Source organism: Macrobrachium rosenbergii, chromosome 12, assembly GCF_040412425.1.
Source record: "Macrobrachium rosenbergii isolate ZJJX-2024 chromosome 12, ASM4041242v1, whole genome shotgun sequence".
Lineage (NCBI taxonomy): Eukaryota > Metazoa > Arthropoda > Malacostraca > Decapoda > Palaemonidae > Macrobrachium > Macrobrachium rosenbergii.
The window spans coordinates 55,627,106-55,639,555 of NC_089752.1; the positions used below are offsets into that span (position 1 = coordinate 55,627,106).

At 40.6% G+C, this 12,450-nt stretch overlaps 2 pseudogenes; both read left to right on the plus strand.

The window, feature by feature from the left end:
- Nucleotides 1–8,227: 8,227 nt before the first annotated feature.
- Nucleotides 8,228–8,327, plus strand: LOC136844535 (U6 spliceosomal RNA; annotated as a pseudogene).
- A 1,489-nt stretch (nucleotides 8,328–9,816) lies between these two features.
- On the plus strand, nucleotides 9,817–9,934 carry LOC136844519 (5S ribosomal RNA; annotated as a pseudogene).
- The last annotated feature ends 2,516 nt before the right edge of the window (nucleotides 9,935–12,450 follow it).

Consider the following 12,450-nt stretch of genomic DNA (forward strand, 5'->3'; position numbering starts at 1 on the left):
GAGTGACAGTAACCACTCAGTCAGCTATGCTATCAGATAAGGAACCAAAATAATTTTACCAATAATTGGTTTTTTCCCTAATTCTTGGCTGTCTCTACCCCCTCCAAAGGTGGTATTCAGCTATATATATATCTGGCAGGTAAGTCTCATGAACAAAATGATATTTTAATGATAAAATAAAGTTTGTTCATACTTACCTGGCAGATATATATATTCATATTGCCCTCCCCTCCTCCCCTCAGGAGACAGTGGCGTTAGAAAATCTGAATAGAAAATGGGAATGGTTCCTGATGCCCCGCCTCCCAGCGGCGGGAATGGGTACTAACCACCTGACCAGCCACTTCGTGTGCCGCGAAATTTGAAATTCTGTCGGACCTTCGGAGAATACAGCTATATATATATCTGCCAGGTAAGTATGAACAAACTTTATTTTATCATTAAAATATCATTTTTTTAATTTGAGTTTTTTTCTGGTGTTGTGATGTTGAAACCATTCCTGTCATTAACATTAGAATAGTGACAGTTTATTAGTTGTGCCTTAAATGGAGATTTGTGGATATGTTTGTCATAAGAAATGAACAAGTCTAGTTTTTAGTGTTTGCAAAAATTCATGAGTGGTTGTGATTTAAGATTAAATGAAGGGCCCTGCATTTCTCCATGACTCATCACAATATTAAGAATATTTCTTGTGTCATAGACAATTTCTTTTTACTCAGTCACCAATACTGCAAACATTATTTTATTGAAGATTGAGTGAACTGCACTCTGTTGATAAAAGCTCAGAGCAACCATAAAGTCCATTGTTCTGACATTTTAATGACTGTCAGAACAGTTTGCAGTTCAAAACCTGGATGTCCTGGACATACAAATATATGCTATTACAAAGAGGTTTGTTTTGGATTCTTGTTTCATTTGTCTCTAGCAGAGAGAGCAATACCTTAGGGAAGCTCTACCTAAAAAAACAAGAATGGTTTAACAAAAACTAAAAAGTGAACAATCTTAGAGTACTGGTCATTTTTCATCCCAAAACACAATACACTCTTACATGAGTACTGTATGTACAGAATAGGCAGCTACAAAACAGAATTTGAAATTGCTGTCTGCCTGCTTGATCACAATTTTGATTTTCAGATCCCATTTGTTTGTATCTAAATGTTTCAGTTCTGTTCTGAGTCAGGTTGTCTTATTCTCCAAGAACACTGATACTGGTTCCACTTCCCTGTAGCTGTCCATCTTTTTAAAAGTAGAGAATGCACTGGAACCCAGCGGGACTCAAGCAATGCAGAAGAAAGCCCTCAGGTGGTACAATCAACTAACCAGTAAAAGTCAAATTGCCATATTTCCCACCCCTTCTTGACAAGTGGCAAAGACAGGTAGTTAAGGTTGAGGGAAGTTTGTTTAGGTTCAAATGTTGAAAATCTTGCTAATTTAACATGAGGAGTCAACTTCATGCTTACTGAATGGATTTTAGGCCACTGTTATTTTCATCTACCCATATTTCAGCCTCCCTTATGAGTATCTGCTTTATGATTATACGGTGTAACCACCAATTGGGCACTGGTTTCTCTCAACCACTCTCTGGTGTTTGATAATTTATTTTGTTGAACATTTCCCAGAAATAAGGCAAATCTAGAAACAGGTATTTTACTGGTTTTTTTTTAATTTTCTGATGTGTAGATCTGAGGTAAATGAACTTAATTTCCTCTTGTTTATGGGAAATAGCATTTTAAAAGACCTTTACATAGTAACCATTTATATATCTTTTACCTAACTCCTGTATCTGACCATGTTATAGTTGAACTTATCCATATTCATCCAGTCCACCAAAAACATTAGATACAACTGCATGGTACCAACCAAACAGTGTCTAATACAAATTTGATGAATTGTTCTGGTGCAAAAATAATGACCTTTCTTTCAATTTCTCCAGAATTGAAGTCACTCTTGATTGTCATAACAAAAACATATTAGTAAAATACAAAAACTAACACAATCCATTTTAAACTGTACTTAAAGCAGAAAAATGCAATCGCTGTCTTCTAGAAAAGAAGTTACATCACATTTACATGATCACAGATTGTCACCTCTGATCAAATCAATTTTCTCTAAATGGAATCATAGATTGAGAGTCCATCTTTTTTCCTCTTCCTATGTTTTTAAGATCCTCATGTAGAACTGTTATTATCTCTTGCAGCCTCAAACTCCCTGTCACTGATATAGTGTTGAAATCAACTTGAACCCATACTTTGTTTATTTTTTAAAAAGGAATTATTAAAACAGGCTTAAAACCACAGTTTGAACTGATCAACTAATTTGCCAAATAGCTTTTGAACATCCATTTTGCTTAAGATCCAGGAACACTATTGCTGATTTGCAAGCCAACTCTTTTGACTCCTCCTTCAGCAAACTGCACATGGTCTTTTTTAACTGTGTTTCTTTAGACTGATCATTCAGTTCAAAAAGCATCTCAACAAAAACAAAACATTCAATTCACTCAAACAATCGTTCAGCATCTTGACCCAACTCCTTGCTTTACTTATCTTTGAATCTTTTGAACTGTGTAAACTCCTGTTTGCAGTTGCTCCAAACAATCAGTCTAAGAAAAGACACTGGTTGGGGTCACAGTGAAACTTTTGAACAATTAAACTCACTTGAACATTTTTGAATGTGGGCACTGATAGATATCTAGAGAACTCCTCAGACTTTTCAAATCAGCAACTCTTGGATAATTTTCAACTCTTTGGTAGTTATTTTATTTGTCATCCTTTGAGAAAATTAATGACTTCTCATTACCCTTTTGAAATTAAATTTGGTCTCAGAGACTCTCTTAACCTTTATTTTGATTCATGAGTGGGAACTTCTTATTCCATTGGCTGTTAAGAGCTGTCACAGGAGGTCTACTAACTCCCCTCTTTTAGATGTTTGAAGGATTCAAGACTGATTATGGAGCTCTTATATTGAAGAGTTGAAGTGGTTTCAGTGGTTGAACCAGATTGACAGACACGTCCATCTTAGTCCCTTTTTGACTTTCAAGAGTTTCCAGGATTGAAATTAAACCCATGCCTTTAATGAGTGACAGTGACAATTTTGGTACTGTTCTCCCTTTTGACGATTGTGTCCCTTCAGCCATTTTTGGATAGTTCATTTGAAGTGAGGAAGTGAACACCTATGTAGCTGACATTTTTCATTACTGTTTTATAATATTTAGAGTGAAGGCAGTAGGTCTCTTGCAGAACTCCAGGGTATTTTGAAGGGCAGTGGGTAAACTAATGTACATTGAATTCTTGAACTTAGGGGTCATCCAGTGATGAGACCTCCATTTTCCATTTTGCAGGAATCTGCTGGGAGTTCTTTCATCATTTGGACTTCCCAGAGTTGAACAGATTTCAATTTCTGGGACAATCTTGAGGCTCTCATTTCCCTCTGTTCTGTCTTTTCAACTAGTGATCAACTCTTCCTGATGATTAAAATTAAGTTTGACCCTTTTGAACTCAAAGAAATTTTTCTGTTCCAGCCTGACTCCTGCTAGCTCTCTGAGACACCAAGAGATTCACTCAGAACCTTCCTATGTTTTGTCATGTTACTACCACCAGTGCTCCAAGTCACTGTCAGTTTCATGGCTGATAACTACTCCAGAACATTCTTAGGCAGTGCAATTTTACTTTTTGCTGCAAGGGACATAAATCTATGGCTACTCTTTGAAACCTAGCTAATCATTTCACCCACAGAAATGGGCTGTCTCATGTCAGTTTGTGGGTTTATCTCTCCTGTAGTTCCATTATGTTATAATCATTATCATCATCTTCCTCATGAAAATTATCTCTGTCTCAGCTGTTGTGCACTACAGGTCTGCCATTTTAGGTATAAATACGCCTGTCCAATTTCTTCTTGGACAATATCTCTATGCTGATGAGAAGCTTGAACAGTCTTGAATTTCCCAGTTGAACTCACAGGATTTTGGCAGGTGAGTGTGACCAAAAGATTTTAGTCCATTCTGTGGAATCTGAAGAAACCCTATCAGCCTTCTTTTAAGAGAAAAATGGCTGAGAAATGGATCTTTATTCAAGTATCTTACCTTGGATGCATTGTATAAATTTATGAAGTTTACAACATTTGTGCAAAGAAATGAGAGGATGGGAAACTTACTCAAATTTGTTAAGGAATTACTGAAACACAGAATTAGTCTTTATTTTTTCAAACCTTTCTGATTACTTAGGTGACTTTGTTGGCCACATATAATGATCCAGAAGTGGCAGTTTAAGTCTGTTAGAGTAGATTTTAAACATTTGGCACTCAATGGCTGTTATAGGGCTGGGTGTTCCCAGCTGCTTGTAAGTTTCTTTGTAAAGAAACCAATTGTCTTTTGAAACCATTTCTTTCAGTAACGCAAGAAGAAGTGGGTGCAGTATGTTCTGAAAAGAGCCATGTAGGTTTCCATGTCTTATTTCATATAAGTTTGCATTTAGGAAGAACCTTTTCATCAAGTACTGAAAATTTGGTCGACAAACCACATTACAATCATTGAATTTGGCTAAACATGCTGTGATACAATTGTCCTGGTTTTTGTAGTTTCAACCTGAGTTAGTTATTGTTTAATCAAGTTTACTGTAATTGATTATTTTTTCATGTTTGGTTTTTAATATCAAATTAACATTCTGTATCTAGCAAAAGGAGATTTCTTCTAAATAGTTGCATTTTCCAAAATTTATAAAAATATTTTATGTTTCCCCAGTGTCTATGGAAATCGAGACGTCATTTGCCAAAATCAATTTAGTTCCTCATATTGAACATTTTAAAGTTAAAATATTGATTGAGTGATTTTTTCCATTTAGTTGCTTTCAGAAGGCTATTTTAATTGTTCTCTTTTTAACACATTTGTCCTGACCTCTGCTGTATTGGTTCTTTGCTTTTCCTCTCTGTCACCATGTAATTGAAGTTTGCCCATTCTTGATGTAAATAGTACAAACACATTTCAAGAGGTCCTGAAAACTGGAATTAGTGCTTGTTAATTTCTGGAAGAGAGTGAATTTGATTGGACCACCAGTTGGCCAGAAGCTTATATTTCAAACCCCGTCTTTATACAAATCAATCTAAGTCTCCATATGTAAATTGACAAGGGTTTGTCAGAGTTTTGTTGGACAAATAACAAATTCATAAAATTAATAAAGTAATTATCTACAGTATTAAACCTGATGTTCATTACAAGATGAAATTCTTTGTTTTTGCCTCATTCTGATATGAAAATCAAGTGAATATTGCGGACAGTTGGCGCTGTTTTTTAATTACCTAACAACCTTGTTAAGAATTGAATGGCTGGCTTCAAAAGCTGAAGGTATTTCCATATGTAAAGACTTCAAATTTGTCTGTTAAAAATCACAAATTACTTAAAATTTGCCATGTTTTTGTTTTTAGCTCTTTTGAAAACTTGAAACAGGTCAACTTCTACTTAATTTATAACAGATGCAGAATTATTGACTTTCTTTTTAAATGTTAAATGTATACATTGCAAATGAATCTGACTAAGTTTTGTACATTTTATTTTGTAATTGTTACCTTCATAAAAGTGCAGATTTAAAATGGCTTTTTATGCTCATATTAACAAACCCCAGGGCTACTTTTACCAAGTTCGTAGACCTGTACAGATCTTGTGTTTGCACTTCATACAGGGACACTCAGCAAGTAGGAATGTAGGAAATTTGACATTTTTTCATGCACACGTTAGTCTGTTATTTGCATTGAATCTCTAATTGCTTAGTGTACCATGTCACTGGTACTGTAATGGGCTTTATGCTAATCTTTTCATCACTTTTTTGCCACAGATAACTCTTTTGTCAACGGATCTAAGTGATAATCTTATTTGTTTCATGTACTGTGATAATTTTCTCAGTGACATGCTCAGGCTGCCAAAGTGTTTATACTCAAAATGAGTTGCAGAGAATGTTCTAAATTCAATATTTAGTATTTAATATCTGCATTAAAGTTTCAGTCACTTAATGACAGAAATTGTTCAAAACACAGTTTTGAGTTATTCATTTGATGCATTGACTGGACATTTTGGCAGTTTTCAGTTTAGTCTTGAATTTGAGTCCTTGTTTGTTCCAGCATGATATACCAACTTTCAGTCCTTTTTTGAAAACAGTGGTTTTTTTATGGGAACATTTGTCAAGTCTTTGAACAATTTGTTCAGCTTATTTATTTAGTACTGAATAGGAACGCTGATCGCCTGAGAAAACATTCCAAAGCTGCAGATCAGTAGAGTTGTCAGATTGAATTTGCGCATTTTCAAAGTTTTGCCTGACTTGTTCATTTTATGTATAAAAGGTGGATTTTTCAAATTTATGTGTTATATATTGCATGTTTGGTATTTATTAATACAGAAATCCACGATTGCGATAGGTTTGCATATTGCCGTATTTATCTGTAAAATGATGGCCAAGTCCCATATTTAGAGGTGTGCATTTAATGTTTTCTTAAATTACCATTATTTGTTCATGAGACTTACCTGCCAGATATATATATAGCTGTATTCTCCGAAGGTCCGACAGAATTTCAAATTTCGCGGCACACGCAGTGGCCGGTCAGGTGGTTAGTACCCATTCCCGCCGCTGGGAGAGGGTATCAGGAACCATTCCCATTTTCTATTCAGATTTTTCTCTGTCGCCGGACTGTCAACACCTGTTGTCAGTTCCTCCGCCTTTTTGGATTTCGAAATTTGTTGTCACTTAAGTATTTTGGTTGTTTTGGTATTCGACTGGATCTGTGACTTGGCATACGCTCTTTGTGGACCGTTTTTGATTTTGCTTTTGACTTTTCTTATAATTAAGATGTCTTACCTCTAGCTATCGAGTCTGTAGCTTGGTGAATGTAAGGTGAGGCTATCGAAGACTTTGATAGTTCCTCACTCTTTATGTATGATATATGTAAGGGTGTTCAATGCTCTATGATAATCGGTAATGAATGTGTGGGATTGTCTGAGGGTGAGTGGAAGAAATATGAAGCCTATATGCTTAAATTGGAGCGTGATAGGCTGAGGAAATCTTCCTCCCAGAGTGCATCCTTAGTTGGACAGTCAGGTTTTCTCCTACTAGTAACCCTGTAAGTAAATTTATTACTAACCCTGTAGTTTGTTGCTGCAGAAGGTAATTCCCTGGCTCTTGTGTGTGAGTCAATCGTTGCTCTTGAAACTAAAGTGAATGCATTCAAACGCATAGTGTTAGTGCTAGTGCCCCTAGTGTTGTGGAGGGGCGTCAGATCGCCCCTATAATGCCTCTAGGCCTGGACCTCTGTCGAACTCCCAGGACCAGGAGGGGGCATGTCGAAAGCCGCATGAGGGTTACGGGGCTTCCCACCGATCTGGCGCCCTCGCTCGGCAGGTCCTGATGACGCTACCCAGGCTGCCAGGGGATCGTGCTCAGGCACGCATCCTGAAGGATTGCTTCTCGCCCTCCGACACGTCCTCCCGCCACGGGGTTGGAGCTCGGTTGACTCTCGCCTCTTAAGAGAAGCTTAGAGGAGAGGACGCTTCCACGCCCTCTTCCTCTAGACGTTTGTACTCTTCCCCGAAAGTTGCGTGGATATTCCTCTGCAGAAGAGAATAAAGTGTTTTTCGAATGATCACTCTACTCGACCCCACTGTCGCGCTAAGGCAAAGGGCTAGAGCTTCTTCCCCCTGTGGAAGGAAGTATACGTCTCTCGCCCCCTTCCTTCTCTCAGGTTCATCCCTTCTCCCGAGAGAGTGGCTTCTCCAACGTAAGATTTTGTTGGGTTTGCAACAACAGCTGGATGCTCTCATGAACCTTTCAAGATTCGAATCTGCCTGTTAAGAGGTACAGACTTTCACCTTCGTCTCCCGCTTCGAACGATACAGATGTTTTGGGGCGTCTGTCGTCTAGAGAGTGTTTAGTGGCTTCAATTCGTCTTCCCGAGTTGAGGTGTTGGCCTTTTTCTTGTCTCGCGCCAGGAGCGCGTCTTTCTTCGGCGCTTCTCACGCTTCACGCGCGCTCACCTTGACGACGGCGCGCGCTTAGCCGCCATGACGCCAGCGCTTGGCGCCCACGCTGTGACTCTCTTCTGAGTACTTGCCACGGAGCCTCTCGCGCGTCACGCCATGACGCCCGCGCTTCGCTTGCGCGATAGCTTCAAGTCTTGTGTTGACACCGCTCCAGTTGTTCATCATGTCGCACAACTACCCGCTTCAACATCTGATGTCCTTCTTAATTTAGCCAGTACTTGCTTCGCAGGCATATACTAATTGGAACGATACAGAGAAGATTAGCATGGCTCTTGCGCAAGGATGACACGCTAATCGTGAAGCGTTCCACATTTTTTATGTTTACTATCGCATTACTCTAGTTAGCGACTTCTTCATTCGCGGAGTTCCCGCTCACGATCGGGCGAATCGGAACTACTTTCACCACTCACTCCAAGACCCACCAGCTGCGGAAGAACATCCTCTTTCGTCACAGCCTTTGTATGAAGAGAAACTTCTTTCGTCTTCTTCTTCCTCTGATTATCAGACTCTGGCTTTTTCTTGGGATCTGTTTCTGAGACTTTTCAACCTTCGGCTCCTCTCTCCACCTTCGCAGTTGTCTTTGTCTTAAGGGGGCGTTTGACGAAAAAAAATCGGAAATAAAATTTTCTGGGATATTTTATATATGGCATCATACATATCCTGACTATCTTCTCAGAAAGTTTTATTTAAAAGTTCGCTGACAGTTAGAAGTTATAAACAAAACAGTAACCTATCATAGTCAAATTACATTTTTCATATAATGTAATGATATTGTCAGTATATCGGTGGTAATTTCTTTTAGCTATGAAATAATATCTAATGCGATCTATGGCAACCCTGTGGACATAGTACGCATCAATGAAAGACAGGAATGCCGCAGGGCAGTCAGTGGCAGTCAGTCAGTAGCAGCTCAGAGCTTGACTAAGTAAAGACGTACGCTGGCCAACCTCAGCGTGTTTTGACACTCGCTTCATTTAGCTTCATTTAGCGAAGTTATATTACTTTGCAGGTCTATTTTTGGCTTTTTCATTATGTCATAAAAACATCAAACTGTGTAACGGCAAGCAAATAAATACACAGAGAAGCAAAAATATCGTTTTCTCAAAACTAAAGTTATCGACATTCAAACTGCATCTCCTTCATAACGCTTTGCACCGATCTCAGATACAAAAGTAAACGAAAGCTAAATGTTTGCATAACAAAGGGGCTTCCATGGAAGCAACACGAGACCGCACCACGAGAGAGTTTTTTCCCGAAGGAATGTCACTTCCAAGAGAGGTAGCAAGTGACTCCCTTCATCTCCAGACTCCTTTGCAACCAGGCTTCATTTTGCACAAGCCTGGAAAGAGTGAGGGGCAGACGTTTGGTCCCTCCTACTGTTAGAGAGAGGTTACTTGATTCCCTTCCTGTCTCCTCTCTTTTGTTTTTTGTTTCCCAACTGCCTTCCTGTCAAACAGAAAATTGTTTGACCTGCTCTGAACAGATGTTCGAGCGGAGAGCAGTGGAACAGATCTTGGACTCGGTGTTCCCGGGATTTTACTACAGATTGTTTCTAGTCCCGAAACTTTCAGTAGGCTGGAGACCCGTCTTGGACGTCAACAGGTCGAACAACTTGGTCCGGAAGGAAAAGTTCAAGATGGAGACCTCGCAGTCAATACCAGGAGCCCTTCATCCCGGGATTGGATGGTATCTTTGGATCTCAAGATACTTATCTTCACGCCCCAATTCATCCACGTTTGGTGAAGTATCTCAGGTTGTCTTGGGGACTAGACGTACCAGTTCAGGGCTCTCTGCTTTGGACTCTGCACAACGGCCATACCACGTTGAAAAACACCGCTTCTCGTCCGATCAGCGAGTTAACAACGTTGGGTCTGGTCAGTACTTGGATGGTTGACCGCCTGGGAACACCAGATGCTGTTGGCGTCACATTTTGCTCCGAGGGTGTTTACACGTCTCATGAAAACGTTGCGATGCAGTTGCATCTGTCGCACGTCAGGATCTCACTCTACTTGGACGACTGGTTGATTCTGAGCGTCGTCGGGCGAAGGTATCTGGAGGACCTTCAGTTGACTCTGCAACTCGTGAAGTCCCTGGGACTTCTGGTCTGTGGAGAAGTCGCAGCTGATCCCCTCACTGTCCATTGTGTCTGGGAATTCAGATCTATTCAGCGGCTTTTATAGCGTCTCCGTCGCAAGAACGCAACTTCTATGTACGAAAAAGTCTAGGCCTTCTTGGAAAAGGAAACATGCTAGGTGAAGGAAGGAATGAGTCTGCTGGGACCATTTCCTCGCTGGAGAAGTTTGTTTTCTGGGAGTCTGCATCTCAGGCCTCTTCAGTTCTTTTGTTGGAGAACTGACAAAGCAAGGAAGACTTGAAAGAGGAATTGAGAATTCTTCCTTATATAAAGAGGATCTGTGGTGGTGGCTCGATCCAACGTGAATTGCAGAAAGGATCTCCCTCAAGCTTCTGAACCCCAACCTAGTGTTGTTTTTCCGACGGGTCGTCAACAGGTTGGGGGCAACACTAGAGGAGAGGAAGTGTTAGGAACCTGAGAGAGGAACAGGTGTCCTGGCACATCGACTTCAAAGATTTGGCGGCTATCTTTTAGCTCGCCAATTCTTCGAGGTCCAAGTTTGCAATCGTGTAGTTCTAGCAAACTCGGACAATACTACTTGTTCCCTGTTCAGCCTTGCAAAGAGATTATTCTTTGAGCCTATGCGCTAACATTTCGATTCTCACAAGTTTTGTTGCAGGGGTCGAAAATGTTCGAGCAGACCTGCTCTGTTGCGCCATCAACTCCTGCCGAAGGAATGGACCCTTCATCAGGAGGTTTGCCAAGATTTTGGAAATTTTGGGGTCGCCATCTTGTGGATATTTTCACGACTCAAGAACAGCGAGGCTCCTCTATAAAGCTCATCTGTACTGACCCTGGGGCAGTTACGATAGTTGCTCTTCCTGGGATTGACGGAATAGATGTTTACGCTTTTTCCCCCGTTCTAAATTCTGGAGAAGTCATACGCAAGTTCGCTGGCCTCACAAGGGACGAGGATGACTCTCATCCCCACGTTTTGGCCTTCGAACCACTGGTTCTCGGAGTTTCTCTTCTGGTTGGTAGACGTTCCAGAGGACCCTTCCTATGGAGAGCAGACCTGCTCATACAAACCCACTTCACGAGATATCTTTGAATCTCCCGCTCTGAACCTGACTGCTTTCAGACCATCGAAACTTGGTCAGAGCGAAGGGGTTTTTCTGGCCAGGTGGCACGGGCCATCGCTAGAGCCAGAAGTTCTTCATCTAAAGGATATATCTAGCGAAGTGAGCAACCTTCAAAGGTTGTGTAGAAAGAAGGGCTTTTCTCTTCCTCTATCACTGTGAGCCAGGTTGCGGATTTTCTCCTTTACTTAAGAGAAAACTCGATATAGCAGTTCCGACTATCAAGTGTTATCGGAGCATGTTGATTGTATTCAGACACAGAGGATTAGCTTTGTCTGACAATAAGGACCTCCACGATCTTACGAGCTCTTTCAAGACGCCCAAGGTTCTCAGCTGATTCCCCTGCTTGGAACTTGGACGTAATGCTCAAGTTTTTGATGTTTAGTCCTTTGAGCCTCTCCACTCTGCATCTCTTAGGATGTTACTCGAAACGGCATTCCTCGCGACAGAAGAGAGTGAGAGAAGTTCGAGGTCGTCATGTGGCTTCAAGGAACACAATGCTGTCTATTCTTTAAGCCCTAAGTTCTTGGCTAAGAATGATAGGTCTTCTAACCCTTGGCCTAGACACTTTGAAATTAAAGGTTTAGCAGACCTTATTGACAGGAACCTGAGGGAGTTCTATGTCCAGTTAGAGCTCTCAAGTACTACCCCTTAAAACAACACAGGACACTCGTGGTCCATTGGATGTTTTATGGTGTTCTGTGAGGCAACCAGTTTAAATTTATGTCGAAGAATGCACTGGCATTCTTCATTAGGGACGTCATTAAGAACGCACACTCTAGTTGTGATGACTCCAACTTCAAGTTGTTGAGAGTTAACGCTCACGAGGTGAGGGCAGTTGCTACCTCCATGGCGTTCAAGAAAAATATGGCACTCAGTGACATTTTTAGTGCCACATTTTGGCGAAGTCAATTCGGTGTTTGCCTCACACTCTTGGCAAGATGTTTAGGTAGCATACGAAAATTGCACCGCTGGGGACCATACATTGCTGCTTCAGCAACCTTGGGGACAGGGGTAACTCTGATCCTATCCCCTTTTTAATTGTGTTTTTTGTGGTTGTTGGGTCGACTACTGGAGGCAGTCTTCCCAATCCTTTGCAAACTAACGCTTTAGGTGTTGGTTAGGTGGTTAGTAATGCTCTTTTGTCCTCTTTGTATGGGCTATGATCTAGTCACATTGTGGTCACACCCCCATTGACAGATCATCTAGAAGTCGCCAGCTATATA